At 40.7% G+C, this 23,983-nt stretch overlaps 1 pseudogene; it reads right to left on the reverse strand.

Annotated features, from left to right (window-relative positions):
- Positions 1 to 587: 587 nt before the first annotated feature.
- LOC104246935 (uncharacterized) lies at positions 588 to 2,698 on the reverse strand (annotated as a pseudogene).
- Between the last annotated feature and the right edge of the window lie 21,285 nt (positions 2,699 to 23,983).

The following is a 23,983-nucleotide window of genomic DNA, read 5'->3' on the forward strand; positions in this document are numbered from 1 at the left end:
GTCTAGGTTGGCGACTACTTTCAACTTGCTTATCTTTTCTAGGTCGGGGAGTCGGGGGAAGGGTAGTTGGTTGGCCACTACTTTCACCGGTTTTATCTTCTCATTTACCAAATATTTTTTTCAAAGTAAATGTCATATTAATTATAATTATGCAAACTAAACCACACAAAAATATATTCTTAAAACGTAAGAGTTGAAACGAGTTTACCGGATTGCCGAACAACTTCTTGAAAATTGAAAATCGTTGAACACTTGAAAACTTCAATTCAACAACTTCACAATTTTTCACGAAATTTCAACAATAAATTAAGTAATTGTAGTAGAGAGATTGAGAGAGATTGAGAGATATTGAGAGATATTGATGAATGAGTGAATAAAAATGAAAGAATGAGGAGGTATTTATAGTTGAGAAATGGGGAAAAGTGTAATTATATAAAGTTTGGGGTTAAAATAAAGTTTGGGGGCCAAATGACCATTTTTTAAACTTAAAAACGGTCATATTTTCAGCCCAAACGACTAGATTTTAAATATGGCCGTTAGAGAATTTTAATTTTTTTTTAAAAAAAAAAAAATAGCCGTTGGGTCCGTTAGGCCCGCCAGGCCCGGCCCAGGCCCGCCTGACGGTCCCGGGCTCGTGGGCTCAAACTAGAAGACCGCCCGTCACGGGCTTCCCAGGACCACCAAGACCGGCCCACCAGACCCGTTAGGACCGCGGGCCCGGTCCGGTCCGATTCAGGCCCGGCCCACCAAGCAGCCTTACTGAAATATGATGGCGTTGAAGACCTAATGGAGGTCTCATCGTACGGTCTACGATAAAACTTCAAGAACGGTACAAATGACTCTCGAGGCTTTTCTGTCTTGCTTACGTGTCCCTCCTTGTTGAAGAACATTGCTGGTGATTGAAAAAATGAAGGTCTCACAGCCCTTGGATCTAATAAATCTTGTGTTACGTTTTCTAGGGCAAAGGTGTGAAGGGAAGAATCCTTTTTTAACGGCTCCGATGTTGCCACGTGGAGTCCTAGCAACAGGTGAGCAAAGGAGTAGGATCGAGCATTGAGGGGTGGGTGAGATTGTTGGGCCTAATTTGGAAGATGACGTGTCAACGCTAGTGAAGGCAAATCGAGCATGACCCAATCTTGATCTTGGAGAGTTGAATCTGTGGGATGCTGATTTTGGATCATACCAAGTGAAGTAGTTGAAATCCAATACCATTGTAAGTGGTGCTAGCTCACCAAATGTTTTCACTCCCTGTCATAAACCAACAACAACAGTAAAGATTTTCTGTGGATAGTATAAAGAATTTTTTATACTATCACGTTATTCAAATGACACTTGCATGCAAGCCTCTTTAAAATGTATTTTCAAAATAAAACTAAGTTACTTATTATAACTAGTAAAGAAACTCTGCTAGTGTAAAAGTTGCTTGCACTACTATAGATGTGCATTTCACTAATTTGACTTGAAATAAATTACTCTGTCCAATCTCAAATACTAATCCCTCGGCAAAACAACAAGCATTTATTACTTTTTTACCTAACCCTTGTTGTTTCATTTAGTAGAAATGTTAATTAAGTTAAATATCTAAGAATAAATAAAAAGGTTTTAGATAATTACTCTTATAATTAAGGATTAAATATCAATGTTAATTAAGAGCGCAAAAAATTTAGGATCCATTTGGCCATAGATTTTGTCAAAATATATTTGGGTTTTTTTTGGCAAATATATGTTTGACCATAGATTTTATCCACATTTTAGCAAATTCCCAAAATCCAAAATCCAAAATCCAAAATCCAAATCCCAAAACCAGCAAAATATCACTATTACATTTTTTAGAAATTGCCCCAAACTTTTGTATTTTATAAAACAACTCACAACTTATTATTTTGCAACAATGTTGCTTCGTCTTCTCAGTCATCTGATAGTGCATTATGTAGTTCATTATAAAAATAATAATTTTATACCAAATTTATTTATGTTCAGGACTATAGTTTGCGATAATATAATGAACGTTATTGATAAATGTAGTGTTGGGTACTTGTGATAGTTTTTAGAACTTGTGAGTATAAGTCATATATCTTGTTTTTTCAAAAAAAAAAAATGAAATATATTTTGAAAATCTATGTCCAAACACATTTTCATCTTCAAATCAAACTTTACTCAAACCAGAAATTTGAGAATCTATGGCCAAAACGCTAGCTAAAAATGCAGACAGTATAAATGGGACGAATATAATAGTAGTAAATACCTTCCAAAGATAAGAGAAAAGGGAGGGAGGATCAATGACAAAAGCTTTGTGAAGACGGCCTGGATAATAATCTGTGATAATTTTCAGTGTAGGCAGCAGTATGTTCATAAAAGCTGATGCTGACCTGAAAAAGCCTGCATTTCGCAATTTGTTATAGTAGTAGTAAAATAAATTATCATTAACCAATGAAACTCTACAGCAAAAAGCACGAGAAAATTCAAACTTCTTGCAGGCTTTGTTAGGTTCTGACAAGGTAAGAAAAAGTTGAATTCTGGGTAATTTTGCTTGACTTTATTGAGTTTTTGAGGTTCTTTTTTTGGAGATAAAAGAGAATGAAGGTTGAAAGCAACAACTCAAGGGCACTCCAGGCAAAGCCAGCATGAAAGAATTTCAGATCTTGCCTACCTATTTATTATACGGAAACTAACTAGCTGTAGTAGGCACAATCACCATCGCCTTTGTTTGATTAGTCAATTAATTGCTCTTTAAATAAGAGATTAGGCGTGACATTGAAACTTAAAAGGATCTGAAATAGGAGTATTAATTATAAGACTCCAAAACTGAAATGATGTCTTTTTTGGCACAAAATATTTTCTACAATTAAAAAGAAAAAGTTACATTTCTACATAAAACGCAGTATAATATTGCGTTTTACTTTAACGGAAAGTTAACCGTTAAAGTTAAACGCAGTATTATACTGCGTTTTATTAAAAAATTAATTTTTTTATAGGAAAACGCATTACAATACTGCGTTTAAGGAAAGCACAGTATTATATTGCGTTTCCCTATAAAATTTGGGCCCACCTTATAACAGTTCTGCAAGACTGCAGAGAATAATTTATTTTTTAGTGTAAAACGTAGTATAAAACTGCGTTTTACACTGAAACGTATTATTATACTGCGTTTTACACTATTTTTTGGACCCACCAATAAGTAACATAAAACGTGGGCCCATAAAAAACGGATAACTGACATAACAATAATTCAAATACATAAAACGTGGTATTGTACTGTGTTTTACATAAAAAAATTCTGCACCCCAAGCTTGGACTTGTCTTATTTAAAGGCGTTTGAATTTTATGAAAATCCATTCAAAACTTTCCTTCAAACTTCCGTTCATACTTCTCTCTTCTTCTTATCAATCATTTTTTTATAATGTCTGAAGAGCCAAAAATAAGGGGTTCATTATATTGGGGGGTGAGGTTGTGCTGGAGAATAACTCTGTGAGGTATAGCTCACCTCCACAGTGTCATGTTAAATTGCCGCTTACAATGGAGTACGATAAATTGGTATCGTTGTTACGTAAAAAATGAGTGTGAGGAAACGTTCAGTGAACCTTAAAGTAACCGGTGGATTTCTGTATTCAGTGACTCCGCAGGGGTTTGCTTATTATTTTGAGTTTAACATCGAAGATGATGAAACTCTTAGAGATTTTTTGCGGATTCCGGATGAATACAGGGAATTTATTGTAATAAAATTATTGAAAATGTACGTCAAGGTTGAAGACGTTCCCAATAATGAGGGTGTGCATAATAGGGATAATCCCCAGTCATCCGGTGGTTATTCTGGAGCAGTTTTTGCCGGACAGATTGCTGATGAAAGAGCTTGCCTTGATTTAAACTTGTCATCACCGACGAATGAGCAGCCACAAAATAATTTTTTGACTTTATATAATCCACAAAACGACTGGTAAACTTAAATTTTTCTATGCTTTAGCGATGTTTATTTTATGTTTTAATTGGATTTGTATTAACACTCATATTTTTCATAGGGGATACCGTCCGGAAATGAATTTTACTAGTTATGACCCCGCTCTTAGTTGGAATATGCGTAGTTCTGGCCTATTGGACCACGGTGGTCCATCCGAGAGTCATCACCAACCAGAAATATCCATCATGAAACGTCAAGACAGTACAGCTTGTAAGTAAAGTGATATAGCTATATGTAAAGTATTTATCTAGTTGGGTAGCTTATCATTTTGTTCTTTTTGTGCAGTAAAAACGAGCATCTTGATGTTCCTGACCTCACACAGTTGCCCATAGACGACGTACTGACTCGTGATTTGGCAGATGCGTAGAGTCAGGAAGATGATAGTGATTATGACAATAGTGCGGATGAGTCTGGAGATGACACACCCTTTCCTGATGAAGGTGATGACAAGCAGGAAGTGGATGCCGAACGTGAGCTAACGAGGGAGCATACTCCTCCACCTCCCGCTAGACCAAGAGTGTACGAGCCCCACGTTCCATCTCATGAGCGGAATATTCCCTACCTTGATAATTTGCCAAGTATGCCGGACGTGGATGCCCTCACAAGGGATGATGACGAAATTCGGTCAGCGATGTGGGATTAGTCTAGACCAGCGGTATTGGCAAAGGGCATGTATTTCCCCGATAAAGCTCACCTAATTAGGGCTGTAAAAATCTACAGTGTAAGAGAGTGTCGTGAGATGATGGTAAGGGAGTCAACTACGGAAGTATACAAGGCGGTATGCCGTAGAGACTTTATGGGTTGTCACTGGATGTTGCGTGCCAGCTAGAAAAAATCAGGTTTGTGGAAAGTGGGTAAATTTATTAGCACCCACAGATGTGAAATGGACACATTCAATGAGAATCACTTCAACCTGGATGTGGACTTGATTTCTCTTGTCTTGATTCCATATTTGGAAGTGTCCATTAGGTTCAAGATTAAAGAGTGTATTACAGCCGTCCACCAGGAGTATGGTTGTACTATAACCAAAAGAAAGGCATATCTCGGTCGCAAACGTGCCTTTGAACTTATTTATGGCGACTGGGATAAGTCTTTTTCAAATCTGCCCAGGTACATGGCCGCACTGCAACACTTTAACCCCGGGACTGTTGTTGAATGGAGGCGTGAGCGGAGTCCGGACAGACCCGAATATATTTTCAACTATGTGTTCTGGTCATTTAAACCAGCAATTGATGGCTTTTGTGCATTGTCGTCCTGTAATTTCCATAGACGGTATTCATGTCTATGAAAAGTATGATATTAAGCTTTTGATTGCAGTTGCAGTAGATGCCAAAGATAAATATTTCCACTAGCTTTTTCCATTTGTGCCAACGAAAGCGAAGAGACGTGGACGCTTTTTTTGAACCACTTGAAGTAGCACGTTGTCAAACAGTGTTTAGGTATTTGTCTAATATCTGATCGATATGGTGGTATTTTAAGTTCTGTACGGCACTTGCCTGAATGGCAGGAACCCTATGCATACCACTGTTACTGTGTGAGGCACCTGAAGGCCAATTTCCAGAAGAAATATCCTGACAAGGCCTTGCATGACTTAATGTGGATGGCTGCAACTGAGCACCAGCAGTGCAAATTCATGAAGCGCATGGAAGCGATCCGGCAGTTAGATCCACAAGCCTATACTTGGCTGATGGGACATGAGCTTCGCATGTGGACATTGCATGCTGATGGCGGCAGACGATGGGGAGCCCTGACTACAAATGTGTCGGAGTCATTCAACGGCTTGTTGAAGTTTGCCCGTGGATTGCCTGTCACTGCCATGGTCCGCATGACATTCAAATAGAGTGCGGAGAGGTTAGTTGAAAGGTGTGAGCACGTGATTTTTTCCCTATGAGAATTGCTCCCAAAAATTCAAAATAAAATAATTTTTTCCGTTGTTTGCAATTTTGTAGATTTTTATAGTATTTTCTGTCATTATTTGCATGAGTTCGTGCATGTTTATATGTTTAAATAAATAAAAAATACAAAAAATAGATTGCATTTGCATTTAGGATTTAATTTTATAATTTTGAGTTGAATGGTAAATTACTTATTTTTACAAAAATGAAAGAATAAAAAAAAAATTACATTTTTAAAGTGTTTAATGTCAAATTGTGTGATTATTTTATTTTTAGTATTTAATTACTTGTGATAAATATTATTTAAAGTGGATTAGTATTTTAAGTCAATTTCGATTTTATAATTTGAGTTAGGATTTTTGGTTTTAATTTTGAAAATAATTTAGGAAGAAAAAAAAATTAATAAAAGAGAGGAAGAACCAAACTTGGGCCAAAAGCAGCCAAGCCCAAACCAAACCTGATCCAGCCCATTACCAGTCCAATTCAGTCCGTCTCCAGCATCACCGAAACGACGTCGTTTCAGGCCTTTTGATCTGAAACGTTGAATCAGCCTGATCGAACGGTCCAAACCGTTCCTCAAAACCCGACCCATTCCCATACCCGGACCGCCTAGTTAATACACAAAACGACCCCGTTTCATTAGAAGGTTATTCAGAGCCGTTGAATTTCAATTATCCAACGGTCCAAATTAATTAGCTAATTTAATATACCCCAAAACCCTACCCCTACCCCAAAACAAACCCCCCTCATTCGTCTCTCTTCAGAGATCAAAAAGCACTGCCTCACTCCGCCGCTTTCCGCCCGCCGAAAATCGTCCACGACGGCGAACGGTGGCCAATTACCCCCATCTTCACACCCCTGAACCACCACGCCCTCCTCTTTCCAAATCCACCCTCCATTGTCCTCGAATCATCATTATCTGCTTCGAATATCAGATCGAAGAATCAGTCTAGAACCCTAGTTCGTCCAATGACCCCCAAATTAACACCCCTAGAACATCTAACCACCCCCAATCCAAATCCAATACCCGTTTGCTTCGAATCATCCTCAAACTTCTCGAATCTTCATTTGAAGATTCGAGCAAAACCTGGACCTACCCCAATCCGCCCTGAACTCACCCCCTGGCACCCCCTGACCTCCCCCATGCCCAAAACACACTTGGTTCCGTTCGAATCTTGCTAGAACCATTCGAACCCCAAAATTGAACCAAGAACCCTATAAAGACCAAACATGGGTTTTATCCAAAATTAAAGGAATTTGGGCGTCTAATCGACCTTAGTCGAAGTGTTCTCCATTGAGAACACTCGATTAAGGTCCGTTCGACCTCAAAAAGCTCGAGTTAAGAGTTCGACCTAGGTTCGTCTAGTTTCTATTTTGTTAAGGTATTTTTTCTCCTTTCTTTCTTGTTCTATTTTTGTTACGGATAATTGTGTTTTAGTTTAATTATAATCCAATTTTTGTTCACTGCTTCTTCTTCTTCTACGATCAGACCTTTTTATTTGGTCGAGTTTGCTTCTGTTCATGGTCGAATATATGTTATAAGCCATGTACTTTGTTAGTTTATAAGTTCCCTGTATTTGTCAATACCACTCGAATCACTGGTTGGTCTGTTTATTCTGATTGTTTGTTGTTAACTGCTAAATGTTATAGCCTGTGTAATAAATTGAATAAGCGTCGTCGATTAGTCCGGTAGGTTTGAGTGTTAGTTTAACCTGATAGTAGTTTAATTTTGGTTTTGATTTCATGGTTCATTCTAGTCTGTTTCCCCTCCTGCTTCGTTTATGTCCTAAATGTTGTGTTGAAATGAGCCTGTTGGTATAGTTGAACTTAGAACTGAGCCTGTGGGTATATTCAGTTCGTCACATTTTTTTGAATTGCTTGGTCATTTGAAATGTTTTGAATTACTTGGTCAGTCGAACTGCTTCGTCACAACTGTTATTTTGGTTGTCACCTAAACCTGCTGTGTCATGCCCTGTAAGGGTGTTCTGAGTCATTAAAAGCCTTGGCCTTTATTTTGTTGCTATTTGATTCAAGCTTAAGCAATTGATGAATCGAATCCTACTATTTAGGGTCTGAAATGAATCTGACATTGGTTTGAATTCAGTATTGGTATGATAATGTCAACTAGATAGTAGTGAGTCATAAGGTTGCATTCAGAACTTAAGAGAATTGGTTATAGCTGCAATTTTAGGGACTCTAGGAGGGTATTTTGGGATTTAAAAGGTTTAAGTTGAATGGTCTGACAGCGGGGTACTAAAGTGCCAATAAACTAATGAATTATTTAGTAATAGTGGGGAACAAGGCTTAATGGCAAGGGAAGTTGATTAAATAAGTTAAGTCACCCATAACAAGACTTAGTAGTGGTTGTCAGGGAATATCATGGGCAAAAAATACTCTCTTAATTAGCTTGATTGCTCCTAAGAGTTGGCAGGGTCAGTGTTTGGTTATAAATAGAGTCATTTAAGATAGATATAGGGGATGATCCTAAAAAATCTGAAGAGAGACCTGGAGAGAGGAAAAGTGAATCTGAGAAGAACATTTTTGAGTCTTGAATCAGTTCTGAGGGAGAGTTTAAAAGAAAGGTCTATTGATTATGTTTCTGAATTTATCCGAGCTCAGTTTGTTCTGTTTGGGTGTTGATTGTTGCGGTGTGGTCTTACAAATCTGTTCGTTGTTTGGGTTTGAGTGTGTTTCTGATTCAGAACTGGTACTGTTGTTGTACTGTTGTTGTAACTGCTGTTGCGTTATTGCTGCTGACTGTTCTTTCTCCTTTTCCTGTGTTGCATTTCTCCAGGTACACATTTGAACTTATTTTGGTGTAATTTCTCCAGTGGAATGAAAAGGCAGTTGTTGTTTGACATTCATTAAAGTTTTACTATTTTTAGTTTACTATGATACAGTTAGCTTTAAGATTTGTATGATAAGTTTGTGCCTTAACGCGTCTGTAGGGACTAGTTGGGTCATTAACATGCTATGTATTGTTTTGTAACTGGTGGACAATGGGTACCTACATAATTAAGATAATTGTCTAATCAATTTGAGTGGTTTTGAATGGTGATGGACTGATTACTCCAATATGTAACTCACTTCTGATGGAATCAAGTCCAAAGTGTCAAATAGTCACTGTTCGGGTTAATTGCTCGCCACACTAAAAATCAAATACAAATTGCAGCAAATAAGTGCATATTCACGTTAGTCCAGGTCACATATGTTTAGTTTAGAATTGGAAATTATCCATGACTCTGTGTGTGATTTAAATCATTATTGGATAAGTGATTCGTTGGAGTGAGTTATAGATAATATCATTTCTACTCTAATAGGGATGAGCAAATAATTGTGAGTTATGCAATTTCGGATCTTTAACGCACATTAATTAACTAGGACTGCTTGCATTTTAGAGACGAATTAAGTAGAAAATTATAGATTGTTTTAGGATGAACCTTTAAAATAATAAAATAAAGGTGAGCTTTGCCTAATAAAAATGCATAAAATGCGGGGCCCTCATTGAGATGTATATATTCAAGTCCTTAGATTTCGGGGACGGACCGTCTAATGAATTTCACGGCTTTCCTAAAAATGATAACGCGCTAGTCACTTTAGGCGCGCTTTTAATAAATTGCTTTCTTAAACTCGGGTGCACATTTATGTGACCCAAATCCAAATCTCAACGGAGTCAAAATGTATTAATAACCATGGGTGCATTGATGTGACATGGTTTGAGACGTGTTTTCACAACGTTGCAATTCTCTCTTAAAATAACAACAATAAAAGCGGGAAGGAGTTTAAAATTGGCACACATGTCCAACATGTATAAATCAGATAAATAAGCCAAATATGACAGTTGAGCGACCGTGCTAGAACCACGAAACTCGGGAATGCCTAACACCTTCTCCCGGGTTAACAGAATTCCTTATCCAGATTTCTGGTTCGCGGACTGTAATAAAGAGTCATTTCTTTTTCTCGATTCGGGATTCAATCGGTGACTTGGGACACCATAAATCTCCTAAGTGGCGACTCTGAGTTAAATAATAAATCCCGTTTCGATTGTCCTTTAATTGGAAAAACTCCCTCTGCGCCCTTACCGGTATAGGTAAAAGTGAGGTTCGACAGCTCTGGAGACTCTGCTGGGGACCCGAACCCAGAATCTCTGGTTCAGATAAATTGTTATATTTGGATTTTATCTGATTTTTTTACATGTTTGGGCCTAATGTGCTAAATGCTGCTTTTACCGCTTTGATATTATCTGAACTGTATATAAACTGTGTTGAAACCCTTCTCTTCTTACCTCCGAGGATGTGCTTGCTGGTCAAGACTCCCTATTCTGTTAGTGTCATACCTGAAATAAGAAAGAGGCCGGACAAGTTGCTAAGCCGGATGGCCTTTTGGTTCCCAGTAAGTAGCCCCCTCCTCGACTCGAGTTGTTCGCTCGGGTACACAGTCTAGAGCAAATACCCAGGTTATGAACCTAGAATAACTCAGCTTCATGCCAGATCCCTAGTAGGAACGTTTGTTTGCATCACGTGCATTTGAATTTGGAGGCTCAATACAGGGGTTGGGTCTGTCTAGGACGGGTGTACCAAAAAATGGAAATGACCATCCTGATGCATCTTACTTGCTACCTGTGCATTTATTTGCTTCGGACTCACATGCTGATCGACTTTTGATTACTTTGAGAAAAGAGAGATAGAGATGGTTAATCGCCTATTTTGAAAAATCAATAGTGTCAAAACTCTGTCGAATTTTTGAGAAAATGAAAAAAACAAAGAATAAAGAAAGGGGGGTTTTGTTTATGAAAAATGGTTTTATTTGCCATTAAAAAGAGTCTTGTTTTCAAAAGAAGTTTGTTTTATCGACCCGAACTACGCCGGTTTGATTCTCACAGGATGCGGGACACGTAGGCAACCCTCATCGGGTCAAACCTCCCCTTTACAAAAACGTCAAAATTTTAATTTTTCGTCATAAATAAGTCGGGTGATGCCATTTTTGGCAAGAATAGCCGAATGTTCCCGAAAGGGACGCCGGAAGGATGACTTTGCATAAACGACCACTTTTAGTCATTTCTGGATTTTTGACCGGTCGACTCACCCAGCTTTAAAATCTTCGTTCCCGAAGTGCTGAAAAGCCGTGTGCGAAGCCGGATCTTCCTTTTAATCTGTGAAAAATTAAAAATAGTCAATTTGTTGAGTCAAATAATTTTTATTTCTTAATCACCTTAATAAATGTGCAGGATGAGCACGATGCAAAATGAACCTTTTTCAATAATGACTAAAATCCCTTTCCAATTGCGGCTATGGTGGGATGATTTAGGTGGTGAAGGGCGAGACGAGGTCAAGAAATATCTAAAAGGTCTTACGGGTTTATTGGAAATCCAGCCTCAGGGGGATATCATAAGAGCTTTGGTCACCTGCTGGGACCCGGCACACAATGTCTTCCACTTTTCCGATTTCGAACTCACTCCGACTTTGGAGGAAATAGCCGGGTACATCGGAAATGCTGAAGTTCCGTTGAGGCAAAAATACCTGGTTTCTCCAAGAGCTGTCACTGTGCATCGGTTTTTAGACTCGTTAAAGATACCCAAGACGGTCCATAACCCAGATTTGGCCGCAGGTTTTTGTAATCTGCGCTTTATATACGACAGATACGGTCATGTCGGAGGATTCAACAACCCGGGTAACAAGTTATGCAGCAAAAGTAACCGTCAGAAGTGGGACGAGCATAGACGGGTGGCTTTTATGATAACCTTTTTGGGCCTTTTGGTATTTCCAAGGAAAGACAGAAACATTGATCTGAAAATAGCCGGGGTCGTCAGTACCTTGCTCATTCAAGATGAAAGCACTCTTGCGCCTATGATAGTATCTGATATCTTCCGAGCTCTCACAGCCTGCAAAGCCAGAGGGAACTTTTTCGAAGGGTGTAACTTGTTGCTACAAATATGGATGACTGAGCATCTCTGCCACCGTTCCCAGCTCTTGAGTTATGGTTCCTCGAAGAAAACTTGCATAGAAGAGTTCTACACAAGAATCAAGGGGGTCAGTCTACCCGAGGGAGTTACGGTGTGGACATCATTCTTTCGGACCCTCACCGCCAGCCAAATACAGTGGACACTAGGATGGTTGCCTGTGGATGAAATCATATATATGCCAGCCACTAGACCCCATTTCCTTTTGATGGGACTCCGGAGTATTCAGCCCTATGCCCTGTATCGAGTCTTGATACAGTTGGGTAGATGCCAAATAGTTCCAAAAGATGAAGATCTTAGTGGCAAAGTAGTCGAGATCGGGCCCAACGAACAGTTTCCTGAAGCAGTAGTCCAACTAATTTGGAGCAAGTGTCAATACTTAACAGCCAATACATGTGTATGCGATCGGTCCAAGGGTGAAATTTTGCCGGGATACCTTGCTTAATTTAAGAAAGAAATCGAGTTGGGGAGACCAGCCAAAAGGCCCCATCTCTAGGAGTTCGTTCAGGCATCGCAAGAACAGTGGGATTGGTTGGCTAAAGAAGAGAGTTACAGGGCAGAAATAGGCAAGCTGAGGCAACTGATTAGAGACCTAAAATTTGAAAATAGTCTGCAAGTTGATGCCGACCGTGGAGAAAAGAGCAAACTGGCCCAAGAAAATGAGGCGCTGAAAGCCCAAATCCGACAAATGCGGAGCGATGCTGACAAACAACAAAGGAGTCGGTCGGATGAACGGTTAATAAAAGTATTGGAAAAGGAAATCGGTGAGTGCCGGGATGATTTAAAGAAATATGAGGATACCATAGCACAACTCCAGGCACAATGGGCAAAAAGAACGAAAGAGTGCACACAGTACTTACAGCAGGCGAGGAAAGATTATGGAAAGACCATTGCCAGTCTAAAAAGGAAGGTGACCACCCTAGAGAGCGAGACGGCTAAACAAGCCAAGGCTTTTGAAACCGAGAGTAAACACTGCTATAATCTGATGGCCTCAATGGAAGATGAAATACAGCAGTTACGGAAACAACATCTGCATGATTCTCGGGTTTTGAAGGCTAGAGGGGATCAGATAGAACGCCTACTCCTAGGGAAAGACCGAACCAGGAACAAGATTCTGACTATTGCTCGTGCTATTACCAGGAAATGTCAGGAGTGTGAAAACATGACCCGTACTACCTTCTTCTCGGCGGTGATGATATTTGTGAAGCACATCATGTATGAATTGGAACAGCTGGAAAGGAACCTTACACCTAAACCCGCGGCGAGGCCGAATGACGCCCCGCGGGCACCCAAATTTAAAGCTTTAATGTGTTCATAGTTTGAATCTGCATTTTCTTTTTCTTAGAGTCTGTCTTTATTTCGCATCAGAGTATGTCAGTAGTTATTGAGTTCGTACTTGGTTTGGTTTCGAGTCTGTTATTTTCCTTTCCAAAAAAGCGTCTGGTTTGTAATAGAATGTTTATTAGTGAAAAATCGAAAATTTCCAAAATTATCTTTTTATTTTCCGCACTTATAGGGCAGAACTACGCCCGATCTGATTCATGCGGGGACATGATACGTAGGCAATCCACATAAGAGTCAACCACCACTAAAAAGAAAAAGAGGAAAAGGCAAAGTGAATAAAAGAAAGGAAAGGAAAGAAATAAAAAGAGAGATAAAGAAAGCTTCAGAAACACTTAAACGAGGCACAAACAAAGTAAGCCGGAATGACGCATGCGGTCGAAGCAAAGACATGTTAGAAATGGTTAAACTGCCTAGGAACATTGCATCCCCCAACGTGAAATTGCAATATGTGTTAAACTCTAACGCTAACAAGTTTGTTGTATTATCAGAGATTTCGAACCAGTTAGTTTGTTAGAACGTTCTGGCAGATTACTATTACCAAACAAGATCCAAAGGGACCGTACTAAAAAGCACGACTAGTTCAGACCAAAGTGTCGAGGATGAAAGGACGGAGAATCAAATGCTGAAGGAGGAAATGGATAAGATGAGACAGGAAATGAAAGAAATGCAGCTGGCCTTAGCTAGGGTACAAAAAGTGCCTAGCCCTCCTGTTATTCCCACTTTCCCACCAGGACACACGCCAGAATACCCTCCCCCCGGCCCTTCGACAAGCTTCCCCAATCACCAATACTATCAGGGAAGAAATGCCTATGATCCCCAAGCTTCACAACCCAATCAGAACCCTCCTCCACCAAATGTTCCTATTTTCATGGCACCCCCACCAGCCACGCTGCAAAGATCATCCAACGAGCCGTTGTTTCAGGCTCACGATAATCAATATTACAACCCTGAACCAACCTTCAAAGCACCCGAGCCTTATACTTATAATACTCACTTCGAGATCCCGGTAGAGACTGAAAATCCAGCTAAGAGCCCAGAGCAAGACGAAGTGCTTCGAAAGTTTAAAAGCCTGGAGTAGTCCTTCAGGAATATCCATGGGTTAGGAAACCAAGTCAATGTGGCATACAAAGATCTGTGCCCATTCCCCGACATTCAATTGTCGGCAGGGTTCAAGATGCCAAAGTTTGATCTATAAGAGGGGCACGGTGATCCAATGGCACATCTGCGAGGTTTTTGCAGCAAGATGAGAGGAGCAGGTGGTAAAGATGAGCTGCTAATAGCTTACTTTGGTCAAAGTCTAAGTGGGTCGGCACTGGAATGGTACACAAGACAGGATCCAAGCAGGTGGTACACCTGGGACGATCTAGCACAAGCATTCGCAGGTCACTTCCAGTACAACCTTGAGATCGTCCCTGACCGTCTCACATTGCTGAAACTTGAGAAAAAGCCAGGATAGAGCTTTAGAGAATTTGGGTTCCAGTGGAGAGAACAGGCAGCAAGAGTTGATCCTCTGATGAGAGAGGGGGAAATGGTGGACTACTTTCTGCAGACTCTAGAGCCAACTTTCTTTGGTCACTTGGTGACGTCAGTTGGCAAATCTTTCAACGAAGTAGTAAAAATGGGCGGTATGATTGAAGAAGGACTTAAGTCCAACAAAATCCTGAGCTATTCAGCGATTAAAGCAACCACTCAGGCCATCCAGAGCAGCACGGGAGGTGCGCTCGGAAAGAAGAAAAGGGAAGATGTCGCAACAGTCGAGGCAGGTACTTGGTCCAGATCCAGAGGTCACCCCCCTCACTACCAACCTAGACCCCATCACTCAAATTACCCACACATTCCATACGGCCCTCCACAGCCCTACTACCCACCACAAGAGCCACATTTCTCTGTCCATCATGCCCAAACTTACACCCAGCCTCCGGCTCGCCCGCAATGGCGTGCGCTGGCTCCCCAAAATACATATCCACCTCCACAAAATACATATCCACCTCCACAAAACACATATCCACCACCAAGGGCCTACAGGAATCCTTCGGGACCAGGTTTCCGTGAGAATCAGACTTTCAGGAACGAAAGGGTGCAGAGGCCGAGAACATTCACTCCGCTGGGAGAAACCTATACTACTATATTCCACAAATTGAGGCAGTTAGGCCTACTGAGTCCTCTGGAGCCCAAATTGCCAAATCCCCTTCCCAAAAATATGGACCACTCGGTAAACTGTGAATATTGTTCGGGGGCTCCCGGGCATGATACTGAGAAGTGTTGGAAGTTGAAGACTGTCGTACAAGATCTCATTGACACAAATAGGATCGAGGTCCAGGAGCCAGAGGCACCTAACATCAATCAGAACCCATTGCCGGCACACCATGAAGCCCACATGATCGAACTAGTGCACGAAGGAGGGAAGCTCAAGAAGCCCTCACAAACGGTAATGATGATCCGTGTCAGCCCGAAAGAAAAGTTGATCAGTGGAAAAGCGGTAATACAACCGGAAAGGTTAGAAGGCAAGCCAGTGGTGGTGATAGGGAAGAGTTCGTCTGATGTTGCCAAGGATCCAGAGCCGGTCAAAGTAACGGTGCAAGGGATATCAAGCAAGCCAGTAGCCGTAAAGGGGGCATGCATAGGACCAGTTGTTATCAGGCCAGTAATACAGTTGCTGATAATCAGCGAGAAAGTTGTGCCATGGAGCTACAATCAAGTAATGGTAATGCACAAGGGGAAGGAAGTTGTGGAAGAAATATGTGAGGCACAGGGGTTAACTCGTTCGGGAAGGTGTTTTACTCCCGCAGAGTTAAGAAGGGCCAATCCGGTGCGACAAAGAATCCAGTTACCGAGGAAGAGGCAGAAGAATTTTTAAAGAAAATGAAGGCCCAAGATTACTCCATTGTGGAGCAGTTGAGGAAGACCCCGGTGACACACCTCCCTTTTGCGCGCCCCGCCCCGAAGGGTTAAATGTGCGAGGGAGTTTTTTCCAATTTAAGTGACAATATTCGAAATGGGATTATTTATTCAATTCAGAGTCGCCACTTGAGAAATGTTCGGTTTTTGGTGTCCCAAGTCACCGGTTTATCTTGAATCCCAAATCGAGGAAATTTTCGACTTTTCCAAATGAAGTCTGCGAACCAGAAATTCTAAGTAAGGAATTCTGTTGACCCAAGGGAAGGTGTTAGGCACCCTCGAATCCCGTGGTTCTAACACGATCTCTTAAATTGTTATAATGGCTAAATATCTGATTTAAATACATGTTACGACTCGCGTGCCTTTATTAAGTTTAAACCGCTTTTATTATTATCATCTTTTTTTATAGAATTGCAACGTCGTGAAAATGCATCTCGAACCACGTCACAATCAATGCACCCGTAGTTGTTCGACACATTTTGACTCCGTCGAGATTTGGATTTGGGTCACATCAATGTGCACCCAAATTTAAGAATGTAATTTGATTAAGTCGCGCCTAAAGAGCCTAACGCGTTATTATCTTTAGGGAAGAAGTGAATTTTACTAGACAGTCCATCCCAAATCCTATGTGCTTATTATGATCAATTATTGAGGGCCCCGCAATGTGTATCTTTATTTGACGAGGCTCGTCTCATTATTTTTTAAGGGATATCCTAAAGTGACTACATTTCTATTATGTTTGTCTCTAAAAATAGAAAAGAGGAAAAAAGTATGCGCTAATTCAATTGCATGCTTTTGGCCAAACTCCGGGTATCCTGTTAATCATCTGATTAGTTATTTACGAGATAAAGAATGCCATACCTCGTGGAACATGCTTTTAATTTGATAAAATTACATACAAGCTGATGGAACACTACACTTACTCCAAACATTTCTCGAGTTGAATTTAAATAAACTCTTTAGGGATAGATTAAGGGAAATAACTTCTAAACATTGTTACTAATGGGATTCGAACGTGATCCTACATACTGCCTAACGGGACCCGATAAAAGAAACTAAAAATAAAAACAGAACTGCGTTGTATAAAGTCAGAAGTATTCTATCCTATGCATATTATAGCAGAAAAGGAATCTAGTCAGTCACTATGTCAACTATCCATGCATTCTATGGGTTGTACAATTACATACTTTGTACAAACAACTATAAACCAAAACACAAAAAAAGGACTAAAACTCAGTTAAGTATCAATTAACTATCCTTTCTTGCTTTTGAATTACAAACTAGTCAATTATACAAGCCCATCAATATACCATGAGTATTACAACAGATATTTAAACTTCTTTAACATCTTTCATTTCATGCTTTCAAACTGTTTCAGTTACACCAATATGGGACTCGAAATGTGTACCTGGAATGTTGAAAATGCAGAGGAGAAGAGGAAAGAGATGGGGAAAATCAACAGCAGCAGGGCACAAAGTAACAGCAGCAGACAAAGTAACAACAGCAAACAGAACAAACAGCAGAACAGGCTTGAGTGCAAGAATGCAACTATAGCCGATAGAAAAAGTAGCCAAATGACAGCAACACACAATGGAGTAGAATCAGAACTCCAGGCAGACCAAAACCAATAATAAAACAATGAAAACACTCAACCAATAAACTCAATTGGAACTTCAAAGAATCAGAATTGATTGAAAAGGCTGAAAACAAATGAAGCCCAAACAACAAATAGGAAGAAACAGTTTCTGATTTTTCTGTGTGTTTTTCTCTCTTGTGTATGTGTCTGTATCTATCTAACAATCAAGTCTCGAAAAATCTGAGTTCAGTCTAAAAATCTGTCTGCCTTTTTCTTTTCCAAAATTCAGTCTCAAAAATCAGTCTGAGTCCCTCTTTTTTATAGCCTAACATCAACTATTCACAGCCTGTTAAAACACATCAGAACCCCCTATCTTTCTTGCTGTTTTTCCACTCAAAATTTTAAAATATGAAACCCCTCCCATGAGATTCCTAACAGCCCTTTTAATTAGCTTATTAAACTAAAAGCAGACATGGGCAGCAAGAATATAATCTGACAGCATATGCTGTCAAACTATTTTAATCTTAACAAAGGCCTTTATGCACATGTTGTGCACAAGTGCACATGCCCCCCAATTCAGACTGCAGTTACAGACCAAGACCCTTAAATTTCTGATTCAAGTACAACAACTATAAGTAGTTAAACTCAATTCCTAATTTGATTTAAGTAGGATTTCAACAGAAAACCCAATCAAATTATTATCATTCAAAGCTTTGAACTTATTGACGATGTGTATCGACTCGACTATACTAATTACAACATATACAATCGAAAGCCATGATCAGAACTCTAACAGTATCAACATACAATTCAAATTGTACTGACTAAGCAAAAGTTGTACTGGTGAATCAATTAATCAGTCAATTTCAAAGTTCAATTGATTGCACAGCTCATACACATATACACATTATCAGTGAATAGAAGACAGACTCGATCAAACACAGAGGTTCAGGCAAGGCGGACAGGACACAGTCGACCAACAATTCAGAAATAAAATCAACTAACATTTTGGGGCAATAAACAAACATTCAATTACAACAAGACTCATGAACTGATAGAAAAGAACACAAAAATACCTGAAATCTTGAAAATCAGCAAACCCTAGCTCGGATTCGAATTGATCTTTCTTAGGGTTGAACGGACTTTAATCGAAGTGTTCTCAAATGAGAAACACTTCGATTAAGGTCCATTAGACCCTAATCACTTGGCTCAAACAGACACAGATCAGTCACGAGGAACCCTAGGGCTCCTAAAAGCAGATCTGGGATTTATGTTTCCCTGGTTAGATTCGGACCAAACCAAGCATGGTTTGGTCACGAGGGAGGTCCGGGGACTGTCTGGTGTGAAACTGGGGTCAATCGGTGTAAGTCAGGTTCCGACTCGAATCTTCAAATGAAGATTCGAGAAAGTGGGAGGGGATTCGAGCTAAGTGGCTGGTAGATTTGGGTTCAGGATGGTGAGGTGCATCTATGGTGTTAAGGTGAGGGCCACCAGCGTCCATGCCGCCGGGTTTTTGGTGAGGGGAAAGGGGGGCGGCTCTAGGGTTCCGGGGTTGGGTCTGTGGAAGGGATGACCTAAGGCAGAGGGGTTTGGATAGGGAGCAGGGTGTGATATGAGGCTTTTTATACGGGGTGGATGATTGTGTCTTGGCCGTTGGATTGAACGCGATCAACGGCCTGGATCTGAAGGTCTAACTGAAACGATGTCGTTTAGCTTACTAAGGGTCACGGTTGGTTCGGGTAAAACGGGTCGGATCTGTTCGTGGGTACGGGGTATGTGATCTTGGCCGTTGATCATTCTGAGATCAACGGCCCAGATCAAGCACGACCCAAACGACGTCGTTTGAGATACTCCTGGGGCTGAACTGGACTGGACCGGATAATTTTAGTTTGGGCTTGTCTTATTGGACTGGCCCAATCCGAAATCCCTTTTTCTCTTTAATCCCCTAATTAAATTAAACAACACTAATAAAAACATTAAACAAACAATTAATCACACAATTAAAAAAAACATCACTTTATATTTTTACACACGACACATATATTTTGTTTTTGATAAAAATACAAAAAGAAAAGGGAAGATCACAAATAAATACCGAAAATTCCACGTAAAATCCGAAAAATTGTGCAGCAAGACCAAACTACTATTATTTTGTTTCTTTTGGAGTGATTGTTTCGAAAAACAAAAATCACGTGCTCACACCCGGCACAGATCTCATTGTTATCATTGTTGATCCATTCAGACGAGCATCGCCGGGTATTGATGAAAATTCTGAATGAAGCCCATGTCCCGGATAAGATTTCTGTGAACCATCTGGAGAAAATAGCGAACAAGATTTTCGAGGTCAACAGGGTCACTTTTTCAGATGATGAGTTGCCCGTGGAGGGTACAGAACATAATAGAGCCCTTTATTTGGCTGTGAAGTGTGAAGACTCGTTAGTCACTCGCGTACTGATTGATAATGGGTCCAGTGCCAATATCTATCCTTTGGCCACATTGAGCAAACTGAAGGTCGATGGTGACAGGATTCACAAGAACAACATCTATGTTCGAGGGTTTGATGGTGGTGGTACAGACACAGTGGGTGACATCATACTTGAATTAACAATTGGTCCAGTCGAGTTCACCATGGAGTTTCAAGTGTTAGACGTGGCAGTGTCATATAATCTTCTGTTGGGGAGACCCTGGATCCATGCCGCCAAAGCAATGCCTTCTACATTACATTAGATGGTCGAATTAGAGTGGGATAGGCAAGAGATTGTAGTACATGGGGAAGACAATACAAGCGCCGTAAGTGATGCCATCGCACCCTTCATAGAGACTGACGATGATAAGGGGCCGTGGGTTTACCAGATTTTCGATACGGTTTCAGTGGACAAAGTTCCCGAAGGTGAAAGCATCCCACTTCCCAAAATAGCAGTTGCAACTGTCATGGTAGCCTCGGATATGTTAAAGAACGGGTTTGTGCCAGGCCAAGGTTTAGGGGCTGATCTTCAGGGTATTGTTCAGCCGATTTCTTTGCCCAAAAATCTGGATATCTTTGGGTTGGGGTTCAAGCCTATAGCGGCGGATATGAGACGGGCTCGCAAGTTGAAGAAAAGAGTCTAGGCCCTTCCCAAGCCAATCCCGCGCCTATCCAGATCATTTGTCAGAACAGGTATCAGAAAGTTGTCGGTCCCGAAAGTTCTCGGACCACTGATTGGGCCAGATGGAGATTTGAATGAGGGCTTTGAAAGGCTGTTCACCGATGTCAACATGATAGAAGCTGGATAAGGGTCCAGTAGGTTAGATGTACAATTTGTGGGGCCTAGGACAAATATCAACAATTGGATGGCTACTCCCCTTCCTACCCGGAGGGAGTCTTGGTAGTGGGCTCTGATTTTTCTTTCTTGTCCTTTTGGATTATTCCAGGGTTGTAATCTAGTTTTGTTTTGTATTCGGCAAAGTGTGAAACTCTTTTATCCCGTATTTTAATAAAGTGAAAGCTTTTGTTCTTCTTATTTTGTTTTAACTTTGTTTTCTTCTTTTCTCTTTCTGAACAGTTCTCTTTATATTGGTTCTAATGACATGGAATGCACAATGGATCTTCAACCCAGTCTAAGAAATCAATCTAATTCCGAACTAATTGTACAAGAGGTCAATTATGATGATGAATCAGAATACGATGAGGATGAAGCTTTCGAAGAGATAAACAGAGAGTTAAGCCAGTTTGAAGAGAAATCCAAGCCCAACTTAAATGACATAGAAGCCATCAACTTAGGGGATGAAATTGATATCACGGAAACTAAAATAAGCATCCACATTGCACCGAATATCAGGGAAGAACTAATCAAAGCACTTATTGAGTTCAAAGACGTTTTTGCATGGTCGTATGATGACATGTCGGGGTTAATCACGGATTTATTGGTTCACAAATTGCCCATTAACCCGGCATTCCCTCTCATCAAGCAGAAATTGAGGAAGTTCAAAACAGACATGAGTGTGAAGATTAAAGAGGAAGTAACCAAGCAGTTGTAAGCAAAGGTTATTTGGGTCACTCGATATCCTGATTGGTTGGCTAATGTGGTGCCAGTGCCGAAGAAAGATGGGAAGATCAGAGTGTGTGTCGATTACCACAATTTGAATAGGGCAAGCCCCAAGGACAACTTTCCATTACCCAACATCCATATCTTGATCAATAATTGTGCCGAACGTGAGATCGAGTCTTTTATGGATTGCTATGCTGGGTATCATCAGATTCTGATGGATGAAGAAGATGCAGAAAAGACGGCTTTCATTACGCCGTGGGGGACTTATTGCTATTGGGTAATGCCATTTGGTTTGAAGAATGTTGGGGCAACGTACATGAGAGCAATGACTACTGTGTTTCATGACATGATACACAAAGAGATTGAGGTATACGTGGACGATGTGATCATAAAATCCAAGCATCAGGAAGACCACGTAGCAGACCTAAGGAAGTTTTTCCAAAGACTTCGAAGGTACGATATTAAGCTCAACCCGGCCAAATGTGCATTTGGTGTTCCATCTGGAAAGCTGTTGGGATTCATCGTCAGTCGGCGAGGCATTGAGTTGGACCCGTCAAAGATCAAATCCATCCAAGATTTGCCACCGCCGAAGAACAAGACAGAAGTAATGAGTCTGTTGGGAAGGTTGAATTATATCAGCAGGTTTATTGCTCAACTCACAGCAACTTGTGAACCCATTTTTCGGCTATTGAAGAAAGATGTTGCGGTAGAATGGACGGCAGAATGTCAGGAAGTATTTGACCAAATCAAGGGATATAAATCAAATCCACCTGTGTTGTTCCACCCGAGCCGGGAAGACCGTTAATTCTTTATCTAACGGTCCTGGAGAATTCGTTTGGTTGCGTACTGGGGAAACACGACATTACAGAAAGGAAGGAGCAAGCCATCTATTATCTCAGCAAGAAGTTTACAGGCTATGAGGTTAAGTACACTCAACTCGAGAAGACATGTTGTGCCCTAACTTGGGTGGCCTAGAAATTGAAGCATTATCTATCATCATATACTAGTTATCTCATTTCACGCTTGGATCCACTGAAGTATAATTTCCAGAAGCCTATGCCCACAGGGAGATTGGCGAAATGGCAGATATTACTCACAGAATTCGACATCGTCTATGTGACGAGGATGGCTATGAAGGCCCAAACATTGGCTGATCACTTGGCTGAGAATCCTGTTGATGAAGAATACGAGCCCTTGAGTACGTATTTTCTTGATGAAGAAGTGATGCATGTAGATGAATTGGAACTATCTGAGGAACCAGGTTGGAAGCTCTTCTTCGATGGAGCTGCAAATGCGAAGGGAGTTGGAATAGGAGCAGTACTTATTTGTGAAACAGGACATCATTATCCTGTTACGGCACAGCTTCGTTTCTATTGTACCAATAACATGGCTGAATATGAGGCATGCATTTTGGGCTTACGGTTAGCTGCAGACATGGATGTCCAGGACGTCTTGGTCTTGGGAGACTCGGACCTCCTGGTGCATCAGATTCAGGGTGAATGGGAAATAAGAGATTTGAAGTTCATACTATATCGACAATGTTTGCACGATCTGAGCAAGCGATTTCGATCAGTAGAGTTCAGACACATCCCAAGAGTTCATAATGAGGTTGCTGATGCTTTGGCCACCTTAGCATCGATGTTGCACCACCCAGACAAAATTTATATTGACCCGTTGCATATCCAGGTTCGTGATCAGCATGCTTATTACAACATGATAGAGGAAGAAATGGATGGCGAGCCATGGTTTTATGATGTCAAGGAATACCTCAGGATGGGGATATACCCGGAACAGGCCATCGGAGATCAAAAGAGAGCCATTCGGCGATTGGCAAATGGATTTTTCCTCAATGGGGGAATGTTGTACAAAAAAACACCAGATTTGGGATTGCTGAGATGTATAGATGCTAGTCAAGCCATGATAGTTATGACAGAGGTACATGCTGGAGTTTGTGGGCCACATATGAGCGGATATGTATTGGCGAAGAAGATTCTTCGAGCAGGGTACTATGGCTCACTATGGAGCGTGATTGTATCAGTTTCGTGTGGAAGTGCCATCAGTGTCAGATACACGGAGATCTGATTCATTCTCCGCCGACAGAATTGCATACAATGTCAGCACCATGGCCATTTGTTGCCTGGGACATGGATGTCATTGGGCCAATTGAGCCGGCAGCTACCAACGGTCATAGGTTCATTCTGGTGACGATCGATTATTTTACTAAATGGGTTGAAGCTAAAACTTTCAAGTCGGTGACCAAGAAGGCAGTGGTAGATTTTGTTCATTCCCATATCATCTGTAGATTTGGGATCCCAAAAGTGATCATCA

The sequence above is a fragment of the Nicotiana sylvestris genome, chromosome 6 (genome assembly GCF_000393655.2).
Source record: "Nicotiana sylvestris chromosome 6, ASM39365v2, whole genome shotgun sequence".
In the NCBI taxonomy this organism is placed as follows: domain Eukaryota; kingdom Viridiplantae; phylum Streptophyta; class Magnoliopsida; order Solanales; family Solanaceae; genus Nicotiana; species Nicotiana sylvestris.